Raw genomic sequence first — 23,369 nt, 5'->3', positions numbered from 1 at the left:
CAAAGGTAATTCCTAAGTAAATTATTATAATATATGGTTATAATAAACTCATTAATTTTTATCTGAAGTATTTTCTATTTGAAATCTCTATATTACTTAAATTATTAAAAAAGATTTCTAGAACAAACAGCAACCACATGTTAGACTATAAAACCTCCAGCTACAAATACCTTTTTTGTTTATGCCATGACAATGCCCCTTCTTTATATTGCATCATTTGAAATAATTAAACATCTTACCTCTTTCTCTCACATACACATAATTTAAAGGAATGACTAATGAAAATTTTTAAAATTGTTGGCTCTCAATAAAAACTTAAAGTTAAAACTGTAAAAATATTTCCCTTTTTACATTTTCAATCAGAAAATTTATTTTGATTTTTCTTTCTTTGCATTGTAAGAGAAAGATTCATGTCTGATAAAGGTGCAGTCCTGATAAAGCTGTAATCCTGATGAGGGTGCAAGTAAAAAAGAAATTCTGACGCAGTTTTTCTTGGAGTGTTAATTATTAACAGTTTTTGGAGTTTGGACATCATTTAATATATGCAAGCAGTGCCTTAATAGTATTTGTTCTTCGACCAGATTTATTAGAGACTATCATGAAGTAATTAGCCAAAAAACTGATAACTACTTTATATAATTTTCCATCTTGTTAAACATTATTTGTAAAGAAAAACTGGAAATTAATTATATATAAATGCATGAATAATTTTCATATGGGATAGTTTTCACTTGTTTCTTCCTTTGGAGGGCATATTAGAACATGACAAATGTAGTTTGCACAATACATTTCAACATCTTGGAGCTGTCAGAACTTGCAATGCCCTGATTGCTTCTATTTACTTTTCCTCAAACAATAACCAAAAAGTAAGTTGAGAAATAGGTAAATTATTATACATTGATACAATATAATATAAAATCATTGAACGCTTTTCAGCAACATGGTGAATCAAAAGGCCCCTACTTGTCTCATGGACGCATCAAGAAGTAATCTGAAATTGACTAAAATAAACTTTTTTATTTATGGGGGAGCTGAGTAGAAATGTAGTTTGATGCCAAGGGCAAGAGATTAGGGGAAGAGACGTACAATAGTCCATCTAACTCATTGAGGGGCCAGGCTGGTCATGAACTCCTGGCCTCAAACAATCCACTCACTTGAGCCTTCCAAAGTTCTGGGATTACAGACATTAACCACTGCACCCAGCCAGGCTCTGAGAAATCTTATAATTACAAAACTAAAGGTGATAATTATGCAAGTAAATATACTGGCATAAGGAAAGATTTTTTTTCTCAACACGATTTTTAACATTTTCACACAGTCATTGACATTCCCACACAGAGTTTCCCATTTCCACATCTTAAACAGATTCTTTTACTAAAGCTTGGCCTATGTCCAGATGTATGCAGTAAGAGGGAAGGGAAGAAAAAAGACAAAGATCTTGGCACTGATGGACCTCAGTTGTGTAAATACCAATACAGAAGCCGTGCATGATTCCTTCGCTGCCATTGTCCAGGTCATGTTTGCTAATTCCCTGACTCTGGTTCATGATTTCCCTTTAACTTTTCCGGTTTGCATACCATGCAGATACCCCTGCAGGTGCAAAGAGAATTTTCTTTCCTCACCCTTCTGAAGTTTTGATGACTTGATTACATAAGACACACTGACAACGGAATAATTAACATAAAATGCATATAAATTTATATACATGTACATGGAGCAGCAATTATGAGACTCCAAGCAGGACCAGATGATTGACGATTTCATCATATCCTGAGCTACAGAGAGAATAGGGGCTTGGGGTCTCTCGGTGAGGTGGGGTCTCAGGTAATGGGGGAGAGGGAGAGGTACTCATGGCGAGCCAAGGCTGTCCCCACACAGATGTGAGTCTCTCAGGGGCTCCCCAGACTGCCCTCAGGAGGATAGACAGTGGCCTATGGAGAAGTTTCTCAGTCAAACCTTTAAAGTATGAGGATCTTAGTCTATTTTTTCCTGGAAGTTAATCGTTTCTTGATCCAATTAGGCAGATTAAGGGGGGCCTCAGAGAAAGGCTTTTAGCCTCTGTTCACTTCACTAAGGTACATTTCCTCAGCACTTGCAAATCTCTGCCGGAGAAGAAAGCTTTGCAGGGCTATTTCTGTATCTGCAGCCTCTCTGAATTGTAGCCCCTCTTAATAGCAAGATCAAAATATACCAAAAAAGCACATTTTGAGTGGCACATTTTGTTTTACTGCACCCTGTATAACAAGTCTTAAAAACTAAGAGTGCACTATAAGCTCCTCAGCTGGGGGCCCCACTCCTGCCTCCTGGGAAGGCAGGTACCACCCTCAGACACACTGGACAAGAGCATCAATAAATGAAATGATTTTAAAACAAATGGCTCCATTTTATATGCCTCCTTCCAACCACCTGGCACAAAAGTAAAACACCTGTGCAACTCAGAACAAGTACAATAATCCAGGCTGGTGACTGGAAGGAAGGTCTAGCATGCCATCGAAGTCCTCTAGTTATCGTGAGTCAGCAAGCTCACAATGAGACTGGAGTTAACACTTTCAAGACACTTCTAGATGAACAACGTCTAGTGAGTGTTAATGCCTTAAAGAAGGTGGAGGAGAAATGTCTGCACCTGACAGCAGAAGGGTCTGTTCTACTCATCACTGTAGACCAGGCATCCGAAGCTCTTCTTGCCTTATTTAACCTTGAGGCAAATAGTCACTTGCTTCAATGGCAAATATTTTCAACTTCCACACTATTCACAAAGCAAAGATAACAGCATTTAAACCACATGTGCTCTTAATCTCTCCCGGCCCTGCCTCTATGTATGAACAAATTTAAGTTACTTGCCTATCCCCCAGTGAGATATCTATTCTATTTAAAAATCGTATTGAGGAACATGTTGGACTGGAGAGAAAATCAGCTCACAAACAGGTACTGCACTTTGCTGATGACCTGCCTTGCATTTAACCCTTTTCCCATTTACCCCGAGAACACTCACCAGTGGCACTTGTGGCGGCAGTTTACCCTGAGAAAACTTTGTCACGAAATATCTCGCTTTTATGATTATGATTATGATTATGATTATCTGAGACAGATTTTTGGCCTGTTGCCCAGGCTGGAGTGCAGTGGCTCTATATCAGCTCACTGCAACCTCCACCTTCCAGGTTCAAGTGATTCTACCTGCCTCAGCCTCCTGAGTAACTGGGACCATAGGCACATGCCACCATACGTGGCTAATTTTTGTATTTTCATTAGAGATGAGGTTTTACCACCATTCACTGGCCAGACGAGGTTGGCCAGACTGGTCTCGAGCTCCCGACCTCTAGTGATCCACCTGCCTCAGCCTCTGAAAGTGTTGGGATTAAAGGCGTCAGCCACCGCACCTGGCTTCTTCTTATTTTTTGAATCACTCTAGTATGTTGCCTTTGGAAATAAAAGACATCATTCCATTGATAGCTTTCTGTTTTTATAGTGGTATTTCCATTTACAAAATTCAGTAATCATATTTTCAGATCACTGACAATGTCACATCTTAGAAAATGTAGCTTTCTTACCTGTGATATTCACATCCTTCTTGAACAGTTGTTGGCTGAAGATTCATTTCATGAATCGATTTTTCAAAATAGATGATTCTGATGGTTCAAACAATTCTGATCTTAGTTCTGTTTAGAAATAACTCCAAGAACAGTTTTTATAGTTATTTTTACATTGAAAATCGGTCAGATTTGCTTCAGTCTCAAAGAACATGTTAATGTAAAACTAAATGAGCACTGGCAGTGAGCTGCACCTTTCTTTTTTTTTTTTCTTTTTTCTCTAAAGGGAAAAGGATTAAATGTTTGCTTAGTTTCAATGGCAATCAAAACCATCCTGCCATTTTACTATGGGGAATGTTTGGCAAAAACCAAAATCCTTGCCCAGACAGACAGGCAATTAAATGAACTTTAATGTTTTACCCATTGTCTTCAGAAATCCATCCAAAAGACAAACCTTGCATTTCCATAATAGGACAAAGTGATTTGGTGCCAGTCTCTTAAGAATAAAGTATTTAGCTAGGGTAGGGAGTCAAGAAGAAACGGGGATTGCAGAACTCCAGTTTCCCACAAGAACATCATTCTAACAAGCAACAGAAGGAAATGAAAGCCTAGAGTCTTGGCATGACCCTTTAATTTCTGGGGAGATGTTTGTAGCTTGTTTGCTTATTGATTTTTCTCCCCTGGATGCCAATAATATATAAAATCACATTTCCAGGTAACCATACAGACCTTCTTTTCTCTATGAGAGAAAAGTACCCAGGACTTGTGGGGATACAGGGCCCCTTTGGCCAAGTGATTAGTTCTTTGCTCCTCAAAACTCAGTCCAAGGTGGTTTTTCCAATGTGGAGGTGGAAAGGAGGGGAATATTAACCTCATCACTAAACAACCACGAATGTTCTTTAGCGAAAACAAAGATTATCTTATTTAACCAGGGAAATGGCTAGAGATTTCTATGAACATTTCAAGTTCATGTAAAGAATCTAATGAGTTTAATAATCCCAATGAGGTGCTGAAACAGGGACCACAGTGGATGTGAGACTACCAAATACAAAGAGATCTTAATTTTATGCATGACTTCAAAAACCAGATATTTCACTATGTGCCCCAAGTAGCCACATAATTCTGAGCATGACTGTTTAAAACAGGAATGTGCAAATAAAGCAAAGGCATCACTCCTTTGGCTGTCTGATGGTGTAGCAGCTCAGGAGGGAGAACTTCCCCCGAACACAGCTTTATACATGATAGTGAGGAATCAACTGAGTTTTATGATATGTCTTAGAGAGCCTAAAAATGAGACACATGAAAAGAGATGCTTACAGAAAAGCAACAGAAGGAAATAGAAGACATGAATTAATAGAGAGCACACGATTGTAAGCCGTAAATGAGAGACAACAGGAAAATTTCACCATCAGTAACAAGCAAAGAAACATGTAGATGAAGCCAGATCAAGGAAAAGTTGGACATTGGGAATTGCAACATTTTATAAAGTAGTGTCTTAGTCCATTTCCTGCTAATATAATGGAATACCTGAGACTGGGTAATTTATACAGAACAGAGATTATTTTTTTACAATCCTGGAGTCACGAGAGAGAGAGAGAGACAGAGAGAGAACAAACTCATCTTTTTATCAGGATTTCAATCCCCAATAACTAACTTGCCTCTGAGAAAACTGCAATAATTCATGCATAAGGAAAATCCCTCATGACCTAAGTATCACTTAAAAGTCCCACCTCTCAACACTATTGCCCTGAGGATGAAGTTTCCAACACATGGGCTTTGGAGAACACATCAAACCACAGCAACAGGTAACACAGAGTTTGAACCTCCTAGGATACAGCTACCAGACTTGTTGCTGTGATTTGAGAACTACTGTTACAGCATCTTATTTGAGTGTATTTTTTGTGTTGGCAACAACAAGAACAGGCTCGAATGCAAGTGTAAGGTGGTTGCTGAAAGGATCCTGGGTGACTCCAAAAACAAAGAAAAGGGTGAAACAACCGGGACTTGAATAGCTCAGAAACCAGTGCAGCTCAGGATATCTTAGCCCCAGCAACCTGTGGCTCCTCCATCTCTCTAGAGCCCCCATGACTCCCATATTCCTTGACTTTTTTTTTTTTTTGAGACGGAATTTCACTCTTGTTGCCCAGGCTGGAGTGCAATGGCATGATCTCAGCTCACCGGAACCTGCGCTTCCCAGGTTCAAGCGATTCAAGCCTCCTGAGTAGCTGGGATTACAGGCATGTGCCACCACGCCTGGCTAATTTTGTATTTTTAGTAGAGACAAGGTTTCTCCACGTTGATCAGGCTGGTCTCGAACTCCCAACCTCAGGTGATTCGCCCACCTTGGCCTCCCAAAGCGCTGGGATTACAGGCATGAGCCAAAATGCCAGGCCATTTCTTGAGCTTTTTCCCACGTGACAAATTCCCTCGGGAAAAGCTCTGATTGAGAATCAGGTGTCTATCAGTAGATCAATCCTTTATGGTCCAACAAGATGTTAAAAAATAAAAAAATAAACTTATTTATGACATTTCCTAAAACATAGAAAGACTTCAGTCAAGGGGGCCATGGCATTAGATGTAGGGGACACTTCATTTGGGTCTTTCTGTGGGAGAGCGATCATGCTGGTGGGGGTCAAGGGAAACATTTTTCTCAACCTTCTGAAGTTCACTAAAAATTCACCTAACAAAAGGCAGATTAGAAAGAGAAAAGGCACGCAAACTTATGACCATGTGTAGGGGAGAACCACAGAGCAACGTGTAAACCATCTAAGTTGATAGAAAAAAATGGAAGAGGGGTTTAAATCTTGGCAAAACAGATTGTAGTGGCAACACAGATTATGGGAGGGAGAGAAGAGGAGGCCTGGCTAGCAGAGGTGTTCTTGTTACTGTCAATCAAAGAATGATGAGACAGGTCTCAGTAACTTTAGGAGATTTATTTGCCAAAGTTGAGGATGCACCCAGGAGACAGGTCTATGCCTTTCTCTGAAGATTATTTTGAGGGCTCCAAATTTAAAGGGGAAAGGGCAGGATACTGAGAAGCACACAGCTTTCACCTAAACAACAGGGAGCAGGGGAAAACTGTGGGGAATCTGCATTTTACATAAGATAGCACAGACAAAATGGGGTAGGGGAGCAATCGGAAATGCATTTGTGTCTGGGGGTGACTGCACTGTAAAGATAAGCTATCGATTTGCGTTGCCATGGTGAAGTTTCAGCAGCTTACCAGGAATTTCCTTGTGGACAAAATATGTTCTTGATAGCAGCGAGGCAGAAACTCTGGAATACCAAAATACAGTCCTGGCAATGTTTTCATTTTTCTCATGTCTCCTTGGTACTCATCGAACACGTCCATGCTCTGCCCTTGGCCCTCTTGGGAAGGTGGGGTTTTCAGTTCTTCACATGGTTCTGTGATCTGGGCTGGGGCTGCTCCCTCAGTGAATCACATGGGTAAGATTGAGAGAGAAAGGGGTCCATGTGCTCAGGACAGTGGATGTAATTGGGCTGTCCCACTGAGGAGACTGTGTAGGGGAGGGTTCTTCTATGTCTTCCATTATGTTACCAAAGGTAGAAATTATGGGCCTATTGGGATCTCCAATCTCAATCTTGTACCTAATTTGGGATAACAACTGTCAAGTCTATTCTCCTTTCTGTTGGAGAATAATGTTAAACATGAAATCTCCTGCCAGTCTACAAAACTCCTCTCTATAGAATAGAAAGAAAGAAAATAATTTTCTTATTAAAAAAGCATTAGGGCGGGGCATGGTGGATCACGCCTGTAGTCCCAGCACTTTGGGAGGCCGAGGCAGGTGGATCACAAGGTCAAGAGTTTGAGACCAGCTTGGCTAACATGGTGAAATCCCCGTCTCTACTAAGAATACAAAAATTAGCTGGGTGTGGTGGCGCATGCCTGTAATCCCAGCTACTTGGGAGGCTAAGGCAGGAGAATCACTTGAATCTGGAAGGCAGGGGTTGCGGTGAGCCAAGATTGTGCCACTGTATTCTAGCCTGGATGACAGAGCAAGACTCTGTCTCGAAAATAAATAAATAAATTAAATTAAATTAAAAAAGCATTAAACCAGGCTGCCATGTGCATCATCGGTAATCTGCTAAAGAGATTACAAAGACAGAAAGAAATCTCACCCCTTTATATAGCCAAGAAATACAACCTTTACACGCATCTTCTCGAGATAAATGATAACTGGTCTTCATGTAATAAGGCCTAACACCACCATTTCTTATAATATTCTTTCAGGGCTCCATCTTAAATTCACCTGGTAATTGGGGTATCCTTCTGTGCTAGACAGTCACCTTTATCCCAAGGAAAAATAACATTTCTTTATGACAAGCAGGCGGTTGTAGCTTGGAGCAAGAGGCCCAGGGAGATAGGAAGTCATCTTTCTTGATGTTTTTGTTTCCAAAGAGTTGTCTCTCTTACTTTTAACACAACACTGGCAGGTTGCAATTGTGGCAAGAGGCTTAGTCAGCTTTTCAAACAATTGACATGCATTTTAAATAAAGGGACTAAGGAAGAGTTTACAAACACAATTTTTTCTTGAGAAAATAGTCTAAGAAATGAGCATAGAAGAAAAGGTCTCGGCCGGGCGCGGTGGCTCAAGCCTGTAATCCCAGCACATTGGGAGGCCGAGGCGGGCGGATCACGAGGTCAGGAGATTGAGACCATCCTGGCTAACACGGTGAAACCCTGTCTCTACTAAAAAATACAAAAAACTAGCCGGGCGAGGTGGCGGGCGCCTGTATTCCCAGCTATTCGGGAGGCTGAGGCAGGAGAATGGCATAAACCCGGGAGGTGGAGCTTGCAGTGAGCTGAGATCTGGCCACTGCACTCCAGCCTGGGCGGCAGAGCGAGACTCCGTCTCAAAAAAAAAAAAAAAAGAAAAGGTCTCTATCCTTATTGGCAGCAGGAAAAACTCAGCTTTTACAAATGACCCTTACATTTGCCTAGAAACTTGAAGTTCAAGCAAGCATGCTTTCTAAACAGAAGGCTTTAAAGATTATAATTGCAGTCACATACTCTCCTCCCTGAAGTGGATCATTATCTCGTCTTTTAGTGATCAAATATAAGCATTTATTTTGACTTATGCCAGGGTTTGGCAATAAATTAAACACATTTGTAAATCCCTAATACTGAAATTGCTGCTCAGTAGTACTAGAACCCAGAGATAAGTGTCATATAAGCTGGTCTTCATTCCTACCTGTCCGTAGTTATTAAATCACAAAAGCCAGAAAAAGCAAATTCTGCTATTGCTAAAGTCAAACACAGTGAAAGTTGGATACTGATTAACACGGGGAGGACAGGTTTTATCAATAACCTAACATTGCATTAGAGAAGAGGTCCAGCACGAACTGAACTGAACTATGATTATACAAGGTGACTCAGCATTTTAAAAGGAAAATGGGGGAGCAGGGAAAGGCTGAGCAGAGACTGAGTGGAATCAGCCAAGTGGAAAATTACAAAAAGTAGGAAGGGGCCGCTTGGGCTGTGTGATTAGTCCCTCTGGGTTTGCTAACTGGAACTAATGGAAGTTGGACTCCTGCCTTTCTATGAGACTGGGAGACAGGCATTTCTTCAGACATTGCTGGAACAAATACTGAATTCTTTTGGAAGCTGTGAGTTTTCCCAGGCTGGCTCTTTAACAGGGCTTGGTTATCTGTGGATGTAGCCTTGAACTGTTACAAATGATGTTGGAGTGTGTTCAGATCCTTACAGACCAAGGCGAGGCCTATTTAAAAAGAGACTCAGAGGAGCCTGGGGAAAGTCTGTTGAAGAAGAGAATCTGTCCCACCGAGTATGGTGGTCTGTGCCTTACTCATTGTGAGTTGTGAAAAACTTGTCACAGGTGTTACCAGCACTGACATGCCTCTAGAGGGTCTTTGTCATATTTGATTCAGTCCTCATGCTCTTTGGATTTTACTGTCATTATGCAGAGAGGGAACAGACAGAGCCCATGAGACCAGGGAGAGTCTCTGCCTCTGATCTCTCTTGCTTTTTTTTCTCTTGCTCCTGATCTCTTACTCTCCTGCTTTGCACCATGGAACACCACAGCAGGAAGGCTCTCATCCGATGAGATCACTATGGCCTTGGACTTTCCAGCCTCTGGTGCCATTAGTCAAATATACCTCTGTTGTTTAAGAACCAGCCAGTTATAGTTATTTTGTTATAGCAACATAAAGCACAGTAAGATACAGCCATATAATTTTCTGTAAATAAGTGGAAATCCACTGTGAGGCAACAAAAAGAAATGTTGCCGGAGTAGCTGGGCCAATCCACTTCACCCCATCAATACCACCTCATAGAAGCAAAACAGACATGAAGATCACGTATCAGGGCTCCTAAAATACCCCCAAAACACTGGCTAAGTCTATGCCTCCTTCTAACAGGCTCTCTTAGTTCATGACAGCTGCTATAACAAAAGACTGCAGACTGGTCAGTTGTAAATATCAGACATGGATTTCTCACAGATCTGGAGACGAGAAGCTCAAGATCAAGTGCAGACAAATGTAGTGTCTAGTGAGGCCCTGCTTCCTGACCCACAGACAGCTGTCCTCTTTCTATCCTCACGCTGCAAAAGGGATAAGCACTCTCTCTTGAATCTCTTTAACAAGGACACTAATCCCATTTATTTTTTTATTTTTTATTTATTTATTTATTTTTATTTTTATTTTTATTTTTTTTGAGGCGGAGTCTCGCTCTGTCGCCCGGGCTGGAGTGCATGGTTCCACACTCAAGACCCAATTGAGGCAGAAAAATAGGGTCTGGAGACAGAGAACATAAGGCCAATTCACACTTCAGCTATGACAGGAAATATCCTCTCCATAGGGCATATTCCAGGTAAATGACTTTATAACCTCACTTCATCCTCTTTGTGTACGCCAGGTAACCAGTGAAAGTCCCTAGACGGTATTTAAACCCCCACAAATTCTGTAACGAGGCCCTTGAGCCACATGCTCAGACCCACTTCCACAATGTGGAGTGTACTTTTATTTTCAGTAAATATCTACTTTTGTTGCTTCATTATTTCTTTGTTTTCTTTGTGTGTTTTGTCGAATTCTTTGTTCAAGAAGCTGGGAACCTGGACACCCTCGACTGGTAACGTATTTTGCTGGGCCAGTCAGGAGAAGGGAGGCCCAAAGTTTAGGATTTATTTTTTTCCTTTCCCCTCTCCTTTCTGTTTCATACAGGGGAAGCTCTTGCTCTCGCTCTTTTTTCGTTTCCAAGTTGGGACACGTGGTGGGCAGTGCCTAAACACAGAGAAAACTGCAGAATTCTGGCTATGTCCAGTCAAAATTAAGGGTGTCCATGGGAAGGCACCTAACTGCAACTGCAACTCCCTTGCTTAAGGGACCTGGGGCTTTATTTTATTTTTTCCTTTCTTTCATTTTCAGCCTTTCAACAACTGCTTCGTAGTAGCTCCTTGAAAATTGAGGGCAAATGGCTGGAGTCACTCCCTGGTATTGCCTGAAGGCCTAGGAATGAATGGGACTCCTTGCCCTGCCCAGAAGCGGGAAGGGCTCTTTTTTTTTTTTAAATTTGAGATGGAGTTTCACTCTTGTTGCCCAAGCTGGAGTGCAATGGTGTGATCTCAGCTCACCACAACCTCTGCCTCCCAGGTTTAAGCGATTCTCATGCCTCAGGCTCCCAAGCAGTGGGGACTACAGGCGCCTGCCACCACGCTAGTCTGATTTTTTATTTTTAGTAGACAGGGGTTTTCACCATGTTTCCCAGGCTCATCTTGAACTCCTGACCTCAAGTGATCCACCTATCTTGGCTTCTCAAAGTGCTGGAATTACAGGCATGAGCCACCATGCCTGGCCAGGAATTCTTGCTTTTTAGGGTTTCACATAAGTTTTAGGTTGTAAGGATAAGAATTGTAGTTAACACATAACTCTGTAGGCAAAATATGCCAGAAAAGATTGTTATTAGTGAGAAAAAAAGTAATTTTGTCTAAATCAGAAGTTATCTAAAAGGTTAGTTCAAATTACAGATTTGAGAAGGTTATTTATGAAACAGTGTATTAAGGAACCATTAAGTGGGAGAAAAGATATGGACAAAGTTTAAATAATAAAATATTTTGTAAACCTGACAGAGAATTGGAGACGTTTAGCTAATAAATTTTTTCATAGTTAAGGCTGTTAGTCTTGATAAAGTAAAATAAAAATTATTGTAAAGAAATGCGTCCGTAGTTTGACAATTCTTTTTCTAATATACTTAAGCATGAAGCTAGTGTGGAGCCAAATTTCACAACCATGCTTGCATTTCTTCACACTATGTCTATCATTTTGCGTGGATAGTGCTAGAGTAATTATTGGCCTTGTGCCTAAAGTGAGTTTCTTGATGGCACACAATGGATAATAATATTCGTGAACCTAAGGATATTAAATTGTGTATTAGGAATAACATATGCATTATGTGGAATTCTGGGGGGCCCTCGGTAACACTGTAGCCTCCAGGGTAAATTGAGTAGAAAAATTTAGAGTTGGTTTCCTGCTTATTTGTTTTTGCTTCTAGTTTTCATTTGTTTGCTGTTTTGTTTTGTTTTGTTTTGTTTTTAGACAGAGTTTTGCTCTTGTTGCCTAGGCTGGGAGTGCAGTGGCATGATCTCAGCTCACTGCAACCTCCACCTCCCAGGTCCAAGTGATTCTCCTGCCTCAGCCTCCCAAGTAGCTGGGATTACAGGCATCCGCCACCACACCCAGCTAATTTTTGTATTTTTAGTAGAGACTGGGTTTCACCATTTTGGCCAGGCTGGTCTTGAACTCCTGACCTCATGATCCACCCGCCTTGGCCTCCTAAAGTGCTGGGATTACAGGTGTGAGCCACCGCACCCAGCCCATTTGCTGTTTATTCTCCTCTGGCTTTGCTTGTTTATATATATAAAACCATGATGTCTTTTAGTTCCTAGTGGAAGGCTTTTATTTGGTTCTGTGAATAATTATTTTGTTTCCTATGCATTCCTTGCAAATCATCATTCATGCCATTTGCCTGGAATTTCTGAGCTACCTTTGTGGAGCCTGCAGGAATTAATGGAGCACACTATCTTTCTATCCTTAAACTAACTTTTTGGATTTTAGGCTTCTTGACACTTTAAGCATGTTGAGTATACTTTCACAAATAGAATTTGAATTTTACTTCTCTCTCTGCCTAATTTCCTCAAAATTTATAAACTATTTGTGAATATTCTTAATTCATGGCAATATGTTTGTCTGCATACAGTTGAGCAGGGTCCCTAGGACCACTCAGGGAGAAAGAACCCAGAAACCAGACATGCTGGCCGAAGACTATTTCTTACCAGTCAGTCTCTGGTCTCTTTTGCTCTGTGCAAACTAGTTAAATGAAGGGTAAAAGTCACTGTTTGTCCCTTCTGTAAAGTTTTAAATTAATTGGTTTAATAATCATGTAAGAGCTTAAATCAAATATTTTGTCAGAAAAGTGAAAAATGTAATGCTTTTTATTTAGTTCTTGTGACTTGAGAAATCTTTAGGAAATAAACAGTTTTAAAGATTATTGGTAAAATATAGTTATCTTGAAAATGTAAACATGTGGTATAAGTTATGTTCAAATGTTAGGTTAGCTAAATGCTTTAAGGTCATAAACTACTTCTTTGGCATTTGAAAATTGTTTAACTTGCCTGCTTTCCAGTTAGGTAAGGCCTGAGGACAGCCCGCTCGGAATGGCCCTGGGGGCTTCTGGGATGAAAGCGGCCTCCTTGGGAGGCTCCTAGCATTCCCTGTGGTCTTGCCTCTTCTCCCCTCTGCCTGCCTGAACGTGCCCCTGAGTCCCTGCCACCTGCTCTCCATGGGGAGTTGGCCATGCCCCTAACTATGCTGGAAACAGCCTAATCATATCAGAACACAACTTAACAGGTTTTACGTTACAATTAAAATTGCTAGGAGTCACCATTAACATGCAATTAAGATGATTAGAAACAGTTTTATATGCAAGATGTGTAAGAATAGTAAAATGTGTAAAAGGTTATAAAGGGCTTTTGCTTCTTTAAAATTTCTGAGTCATCATTTTAGCAAAATAAGTAATTTAGGGCAATCTGGAATTCCAAAATCAAACTTCAGTTTCAAAATTGTCTTTTCTAATGCCTGGCTTTTTGGATGGATCAGATGGCCCCTGAAAACATCCAGAAAAGAGGTAAACAGGATTATTTAACATATTTAGGAACACGGGATCACCAAAATGATGTTCAATCTTCTTTAGGTTATATTTTGTGAATAATACTAATATATATTCCAAGATTATATGGAATTTCTAAAATTCAAATGTCTATTATATGCCATCAACTATAATTATGATTATTATGTTACTATAAACCATGGCAATAACTAAATTTTCTGGTATAAAGCTACTAATCCAAGCAGAACAAAAAAAATTAATCAAATACCAAGAAAATACTTTGTCAGATTTTCATGTTAAACAAGCTAATACTAAAATTGTTTAAATATAAAATTGGAATAAACTTCATGGTCTGAGTTAAATCACCCATGGTAACTCATCAGCTATCAGTACAATGAACCTAATTTGGAGAATGAACTGGTATCCAAGAGGATATAAGTCTAATTGTAATCAAGTTTAGACTCAGGGAGAACCAGGATGGCCACCTTGTCCTTCCTGAGTCCTTAAAGCACTTATTATTAAAAGTTCTACATTCCATGACTCACCATGGGAAAGATAAAATAATCCAATTTGAATACCTTGGTGTGGCAACTTACAAATTACTAAAATAGTTTATAACTATTGTTTGGCCCCATATTGCTGGGAAAGCAAAGCTTCAGGTACATTTGGTCACCTGGTGGGCCATTTAGATATTTTATAAAAGGGTGTCATTTGATTGTTATTTTCAATGCATGTTTTCTGGTTGTATAAAAGCTTTCCCAAGCAAGAGGGCTGATGTTATAACAGTAGATTATTATGCTACAGTATATTTTCACCAGGTAAAAAAAAGCTTTTAATTGGATCTTCTAAGAATATCCAAAGATCTTGCCACCCACACCACAACAAAACTTTAGACCTTGAACTTTGGGTTCATGAGCTCACAACTGAGAAAGGTCCCTCCACACTCTTGGAACTGTACACACACTGGAGCCCTTAAGGTAAAACTAACCAGGGAAATTTCTCCCAAAATGAAGATGGCATCCTGATGTGAATATCTTTTCCCAAGTTCACAGGTTAAGACTTCTACTGTCATGAAATTATTATCTTTTAATATTTTTACTTGATTATGCCTCTGTGAACAACAGAAATGGAAAAGGGATCTGTTATGTGCACTTATGGGGTGTACTTTTATTTGTTAAGGAGTTTGCAGGCAGCTTTATACATGGATAACCTTATACTTTGACAGATAAAGGATAAAGGCCCAATGTAAGTAAGAAACTTAAATGGTACATATGTTGCCTAATAATCATTCAAAACAAACAAATCATTCAAAAACAAATAAACAAACATTGGTTCACTCCTCTTAATCCACATAATGGGTTAAAGAGAACATTGCCAGGATGCCTTCACTCTTCTAGAAGGGCATCACTTGTTAAGTGCTTTTTCCATGGTTTAGAGTACTGAAGCAATGAATAGAAATGTATCCCCCATTATAAGCTCATAGCAAATTTTACTGTAAAGGCTACAGTTAAAACAACAGACTTTAAATTCTTCTGTGAAAATTATAATAGAATTGGATGAACAGAAAAGTATCTATGCTGCTGCTGGCACTTATGACTTATGGAAAAATACATTAAATGAAGATTATAGAAATTCAGTGAAGGAGATGAGACTGCTAAGTTACACGAGTAGACTCTTTGTCTAGCTCATTCTTTAATCTATTCTATTTTAGGAGGTTTGGCTTATGGGGACCTTGGGTGAGGAGCATACTCCAAACTCTTGGTATTATCCTCCCAATAGTCATAATAATAGTCTCCTTGGTGCACTATATTCTCTCAAAGAAAGGTTTTAAATTCTTACATGCAACCGTCTCTAGGATGTCATATGGTCTCTCTTCGACTGGAATGACAGGAGTTGAAAGAAATGTGCAAACATGAGGACACTGTAACCTATCAATGACATGCTGAGATGGGAAACCCAAAATGATGGTAACTGAGAGTGGCACTAAGGTCCTAAGTTTTGGTCACACTCTCACCTAAGTGAGAACCTGATCAAAAAGGGGAAAGTTTTTAAACAAAATTATAGGAGGCCATAGTTTTGGACTGGGCTTATGCATGCACTAAGCCTCAACAGACCAAACCAATCCAAAATGGAGTCTCTAGTTCTAAGACTTTAAGGAAACACACAGATCCTAGAACACATCACAAACAAAATTTTTTTTTCTCCTGCAAATCTCGATAACAAACATTCTCGACAGCATAGGTATCCACCCCTGAAGTTTCCATTAAATGTTTTAACCAAATTCATTTCCTCTCACCTAGAGACCATCTAGCTTCAAATGACCATGCAACAAAGGCTCCAGCCAATTCCAGGTAATGGAATTGACCACCCCTGGCCATCAAGGAGCTACCCTGCCTCCACTAGACAGAGCAGAGTGGGAGTTCTGTGATCAATAGGTAGGGACTGCACCCCAAGCCAGCATGAAGCAGCTCCAGAAGAAAGACCATCTGTCCCTCTGCCTCCCATAAAGATTTATGAGGATCACACCTCTCAGTGGGGAAATGAGTCAAGAAAATAGTGTCTGGAGGCAGGTAACATAAGGCCAATTCACACTTCAGCTATGACAGGAAATATCCTGTCCATAGGGTATATGCTGAGTAAATGACTTTGTAACTTTACTTCGTGCTCTTCATTTACATAGAGCATACAACAAGTAACCAATGGAAACCCCTAGAGCGTATTTAAGCCCCCACAAATTCTGTAATGGGGCCCTATGCTCATGCCCACTCCCACACTGTGAAGTATACTTTCATTTTGAATAAATATCTCCTTTTGCTGCTTCATTCTTTCCTTGTTTTTGTGCATTTTGTTCAATTCTTTGTTCAAGACGCCAAGAACCTGTACACCCTCTTCCAGTAACACAATCAGCTCCTAAGTACCAACCTCCTAATATCATCATCTTGGAGGTTAAGGTGTGGTATATAAATTTTGTGAGAATGTAAAAATTTCTTTATCCAGTCTGGTGTTGACAAGCATTTAGTTTGATTCCATGACTATGCTATTGTGAACTGTATTACAATGAACATATGCATGCATGTGTCTTTATGATAGAATGATTTATATTCTTTTAGTTATATGCCCAATAAAGGGATTGCTGGATTGAATAGTAATTCCTTTTTAAGTTCTTTGAGAAATTGCCACACTGCTTTCTACAATGGTTGAACTAATACACCAGCAGTGTATAAGTATTATCTTTTTATTAGAACCTTAGCAGCACCTATTATTTTTTGACTTTTTAGTAATAGCCATTCTGACTAATATGAAATGGTGTCTCATTGTGGTTTTGATTTACATTTCTCTAATGATCAGTGATGTTGAGCATTTTTTTCATATGCTTGTTTGTCACAAGTATGTCTTCTTTTAGAAAGCGTCTCTTCATGTATTTTGCCCACTTTTTAATGGGGTTGTTTTTCTTTTTCTTTTTTGCTTGTTATTTTGTTTAACTTTCCTGTCGATTCTGGATATTAGACCTTCATCAGATGCACAGTGTGTGGGCATTTTCTTCCATTCTTAGGTTGTCTGTTTATTCTGTTGATAGTGTCTTTTGCTGTGTAGAAGCTGTTCAGTTTATTAGGTCCACTTGTCTTTTCTGCTTTTGTTGCAATTGCTTTGGGTGCCTTCATGAAATGTTTGCCAGGGCTTATTTCAGAATGGTATTTCCTGGGTTGTCTTCAAGAGTTTTTCATAGTCTTAGGTTTAAAACTTAAGGTTTTAATATATTTTGAGTTGATTTTGTAGTACAGTGTAAGGAAGGTGTTCCAGTTTCAATCTTCTGCACGTGGCTAGCTAGTTATCACAGCATCACTCATTGAATGACTGCAGGTGTGCAGCATTATTTCTGGGATTTCCCTTCTGTTCTGTTGGTCCACGGGCCTGTTTATGTACTAGAACCCTCATGGATGACTTTGAGGAAGTCAAGACTTCAGTGGAGAAAATAACTGCAGACACAGTGGAAGTAGTAAGAGAACTATAGTTAAAATTGGTGCTTGAATATTACTGAATGATTGCAATCTTATGATAATCTTATCAAATGAGAAGCTACTTTTATGGATGAGCAAAGAAACTGGTTTGGTGAAATGGATTCCACTTCTGCTGAAGATACTATAAACATTCCTGAAATGACAGCAACAAAGGATTTATAATATGACATAAAGTTGATGAGGCAATGACCTCATTTGAGAGAATTTTCTCTTCACGCTTTCATTTCCCCACAGTGACGGAGCTGCGTAACAGAGCCTTTCTCAGAAGATAGCCCAGACATTACACGACATGTGACTGTCATTTTTGACAGGGAAAGAGTTGTTTGTGCCATTTTTTTTCTTTTCTGTTTTTTTTTTTTTTTTTTTTCTGAGACAGAGACTACTTCTGTTCTCCAGGGTGGACTGTAGTGGTGCAGTCTTGGCTTACTGCAACCTCTGCCTCCGGGGCTTCTGAGTACCTGGGGTTACAGGCTTGCACCACCACACCTGGGTTAATTTTGTGTTTTTAGTAGAGTTGAGGTTTCACCATGTTGGCCTCAAACTCCTGGCCTCAAGTGATCTGCCTGCTTCAGCCTCCCAAAGTGCTGGGATAACAGGTGTGAGCCACTGCGCCCAGCTACTTGTGCCATTTTCAATGTTTTCCACTGTCTATAGCTTTTTGTCCTTAATATTCACTGTTACTACCATTTTGTAAGGTTGTGTGATTTTTTTTTTAAATGACATTTGTATTCCTTTCTCATTCCTTGTGGAGTATATTCCAACACAGTTATTCTCTGTGATTGCTGTGGGGATGACATACAATTTAGTAAAATTATAGCAATTTACTTTGAATCGATGTCAATGTAACTTAAATTTTATATAAACACTCTCCCTTTCCCCAGGTTTTTACTCCACTTCACATTGTTTTGTCACTAATTACAGCTTTCTACATGGTGTACATATTAACTTAGAATTATACTTATTTGTACACATTCATATTTTAAATCTTGAAGAACAATAGAGTATAATTCCAAAATTTCAAAAATACATGTTTTCATATTTTGCCACATATGCACATTGACTAGACACCTTTATAGGTCTAAATGGCTGCCAGTTTCTTTGTATTTCCTTTCCTTCATCCTGAGTTATTTGCTTCAGCATTTCTTGTAGAGAAAAAAATAATGAATCAGGGATTGGAGGTCCCTATACAATTTTGTTACATTCCCAAGTGTTCCTGAAAAACCAAGTGGTGAGCTTTAAGAATTAGAAGTTTTTTTTTTTTTTTTTTTTTTCCAACTAAGAGTTTTGTGGAAATAGAGAGCTAAGTGAAGAACCGGCTGGAATAAGCCTGTAGCAGATTTGGTATTTATAAATAACTGCCCTAATGATTATTCACATCTGGAAAAACATGTTATGCATGCTAAAGAAATTTGACATTTAAAATTTTTTTTAGGAGTTACACAATTGACTAGTAAGTATTGAGAAACTGTCACTCTTTTCTTGGTAATTACATCAATCAACCTTATGAGGTGCAAAATAATTATTACTTAAAATAAGACAGTTGAGGTGGAACAGGAGGCAGTGGTTTACATAGTTTGTTTGAGACATGCTAAGGGTGAATGTCCATTAGACACTAACACTAGATGTAGAGCACACATTGTTATGTTCTGTCCTGGAGTTTGGAGGGAAAAGCTCAGCTGCAAATATTTTTGGAGTGTTTCTCAACCTAGAGGTGGTATTTAAAGCCAGAGATCGTCAGGGAATGAGAGTAAATGGAAAACAGTCCAAGAAATTGGCCTAGGGCACTCCAAAGTTTAGAACCTCCCTCAATTTTAAGGAGTAAATAGTTTAAGGAAAGACTGTGGGCTGCAAGACGTGCTGGGAGACCTGGCTTGAGAAAGCCTCTTGATGGGGTTAATGTGGCCGCCAGAGTAAGAGCAGTTGAGAGTGAAAGTGTTAGTGTGTCCAGGTCAAAAACCACTGTCCTCAAAATGCTTTCACCAGCGTATCCCAAGTTTTCAAAAGAGTTTTCTGAAATGCAAGTTTATGTCCTTATGATTAGCTGATTTACTTCGTACCCCTAAAAGCTATGTAAAAGAATTGCATGTCTTTGTAAGAGTTGTTCCTAACATTTACTAAAGTTTGAAAACATTGTGCAATTTTGCAGACACTGTTTCTAAGAGATTTTTGGGATTTTGGAGAGTTTGCTTTATTAGATGTATTATTCATCATTTTGATCTTAATTTGAGAGCAATATGTAATGCCTTTAGAACATTTTGTCTTTTATAATTATAAGCATGCCTTACAGTTCTCTTCCCACTGTAACCACATCCCAAGGGCAAGGAAATTAACACGAGTGACCTAAACAGACCTTTTGCAGTAAAACACATGTTGATGAGATTACAATCCTGACCCCTAAAACCATCACTTATTTTATGTGTGAAACTTTTAAAAAGATCAAGTATAATAAATTAATAGCATATTTTTGGAATCTAAGAACATTCTCTAAAGATGGGGTTGGTGTTTAGGGGAATCTGATCAGTGGTGTCCTTAACGTCCTCTCCCACCACAGCCCAATAGGGTCAGTGCTGTAACTGGGCACACATCAGAGGTCCAGGCCTGACTCTCTGCTCTAGCGTTTCTTAAAACATTGTGGAGAGATGTTCCTTTTATGTACAACATATAATTATCCAAAAAATGGTGCCAATGTGTTCTTCCAAGCATACATGTACTCAACCCCTTCCTTCTAATCCTCTTCTATATCTGACTACTAATCATTTCTCCTGGTGGGTGCCCTCCCTCCTCGTTGAGCACCCCTCCCACAGGGATGCCTCATTCCTAGGCTCTGGAAAGGAGCTTGGGAATCTGATCCCCACACTACTGGAGGAAGTTCATGGATTCCTAGTCATCCTGTCAGTATCCCTCACCCTCCGGACTCCAATGCTGTGTGTGTTCTTGTTCCTCAAATAGCTAAGATGCACTGATATATACCTGTCACCCTCCTTATTTAGAAGTTGGAAATCATCTATGCCCACCTAAAATTTCTATAAAATGGTTGTCATCATCTCCCACCCCCGATCCTAACTTATAAGCAAATCACCATTTTTGAGCTGAGTCAGAAAGAAAGAAAACATACAAGTAATGGAGACTAAAGTAGGTAAAGAATCTTTAGAAGAGAGCATTCAATTTTTTCCAAGAGAAAAAAAAATTATTGTCTTTCCCTTCTGGCCTATGGACTTATATTTGGCTGACTGAAGTCGCTAAGCAGGGTAGATTTGGCCAAAGGCAATACGTCCAATCACCAGCATAAAGATGTCCTCTGTATCACCATCCACACACAGGGCCTCTGGTAGACCTCATACAAAGTCTTCCATGTTAATATTCACCTGAAAATGGATAATCAGGGTGGTCAGCAAGACTGAAGAGAGAAAGGATAATGCATGATATGAATTGCAATGATTCCATTACTGGGGGGGTAGCACAGTGATTTCCAGGAAGCTGCCATTAGTGTGGATGTTAAGAAGTTCATCTTCTGATCGCTGGAGTGTCTGCATTTTTACTTTTATGAATATGACTTTATTGTATCTGTATTATCAAAATAATAAGTTATTCAGTTCTACTCCCTTGCCTGGAACTTAATACATACAACACAAATTCCGCCAGGTCCAGTGGCTCACGCCTGTAATCCCAGTACTTTGGGAGGCTGAGGTAGGTGGTTGTATCACCTGAGGTCAGGAGTTTGACACCAGCCTGACCAACATGGTGAGACCTGATCTCTATTAAAAAATACAAAAATTAGCCAGGTATGGTGGCAGACACCTGTAATCCCAGCTACTTGGGAGGCCAAGGCAGAAGAATCATTTGAACGCAGGAGGAGGACATTGCAGTTAGCCAAGACCACACCATTGTACCCCAAGCCTGGGCAACAAGAGCGAAACTCTGTCTCCAAACAACAAAACACACACAAAGTCAAATGTTCAAACATATTCCTGTACATCTGCCTACAGAGCAAAGTGATATTCTGACCTTTTCTGTTTCAAATTCTCAGTGAAAGTCGGAACTCTTTCTGCCCTACTTTGAAGAAGAAGAAACAAGTTATGTGCTCATCACTAATAAATGATGTTGAGTGTGAAAGGTGGGCTTTCTTTTATTACTTTATTTATTATTTACTGCCTGCCTACCATATGCAACATATTTGGTTGGTTTCAGAAATGTAAATTGTTGTATATGATACAGGGTCTGATATCCAAGAAAATACAATGCATTAAAAATGTATATGTAGACATAACACAAAAAATAAAGGGACAAATAAATGCCTGCTTCTCATTAAATATTTCATTGGTGGTAAGAATTATAGATGCTTGCTATTGTTCCTTTTAATTAATAATTTTCTTTTTATTTTTATTTTCCTCTATATTAATAAAATATCAACAATGGTATCTACCAGTTTTTGAGTTCTTACAATGTGCCATTGTGGTTACGTTTTTCACACATTATCTCATCATTTCTATTATTTCTTAAAATGTCCACTGCCAGCAGTTACATAACTTCTCTTTTCCCTCATTACGTGAGTGACCATCTATGACTCCTAAAACCTTAAAGCATTTGAAAGGCAGTCTTCAAATAGATAGAAACACCTGAAATCAGTAAAGACAGTAGTTACATGGCCTTACTGTCCATCAATACTGGATTGCAGTCTTTTTTTTATCTTTTGTTTTAGGTTCAGGGTACATCTGCAGGTTTGTAAATTGCATGTCATGGGGGTTTGGTGTACAGATTATTTTGTCACCCAGGTACCAATCACTTGAATAGAGAGTCCTCTTCCCCAGTGCTTGTTTTTATTAGTTGTTAGAAATCAGATGATTGTAATTGTGCAGCATTACTTCTGGGCTGTTTTGTTCCATTGATCCATGTGTCTGTTTCCGTACTAGTCTCATGCTGATTTGGTTACTTTAACCTTTCAATATAGTTTGAAGTTGGGTAATGTAATGCCTCCACCTTTTTTCTGCCTTGACTATTACAATCTTTTTGCTTCCATGTAAATTTTAGCATAGTGTTTTTTTCTAGTTCTGTGAAGAATGTCATTGACAGTTGGATGGCAATAGCATTAATCTGCAAATTGCTTTGGGCAGTATGGCCATTTTAACAATGTTCATTCTTCTTATCCATGAGCATGGAATGTTTTTCCATTTGTTTGTGTCATCTCTGATTTCCTTTGAGCAGTGTTTTGTAATTCTCATGGTAGTGATATTTCCCCTCTGTGGTTATCTGTATTCATGGGTATGATGCTCATTTACCATTCCAACCTAGGGCACACACACACATACACACAGGTACATACATATACATGGAGGCATGCACACAGGCACACACACACACGTACATACATATACATGGAGGCATGCACACAGGCACACACACATACACACAGGTACATATATATACATGGAGGCATGCACACAGGCACACACACATACACAGGCACACACTTGCATACACATACACACTAGTACACACACATATACACACGGGCATACACACATACACCTTACAGCACCTATTTTTCACTAACAATAATAAATGAGTCCATAACACCCAATCTTCTCAGTTTCCAACCAGCTGAGGCCTTCAGATCATTTATGATTCTTTTTATCCTTCATTCCCAAGTAGTTTTTTCACATTGATGCCACAGGCATTTATTGA

At 39.3% G+C, this 23,369-nt stretch overlaps 1 non-coding gene across 1 annotated transcript; it reads left to right on the top strand.

Moving 5' to 3' along the window:
• Nucleotides 1-708: 708 nt before the first annotated feature.
• LOC117083444 lies at nucleotides 709-843 on the top strand. The gene has a single exon (XR_004437086.1). It is a non-coding gene; the product is annotated as a U8 small nucleolar RNA (small nucleolar RNA).
• The last annotated feature ends 22,526 nt before the right edge of the window (nucleotides 844-23,369 follow it).

This window comes from Trachypithecus francoisi, unplaced genomic scaffold (genome assembly GCF_009764315.1).
Source record: "Trachypithecus francoisi isolate TF-2019V2 unplaced genomic scaffold, Tfra_2.0 Contig00353, whole genome shotgun sequence".
Classification (NCBI taxonomy): domain Eukaryota; kingdom Metazoa; phylum Chordata; class Mammalia; order Primates; family Cercopithecidae; genus Trachypithecus; species Trachypithecus francoisi.
This window is presented reverse-complemented; position numbering and strand designations above follow the sequence as displayed.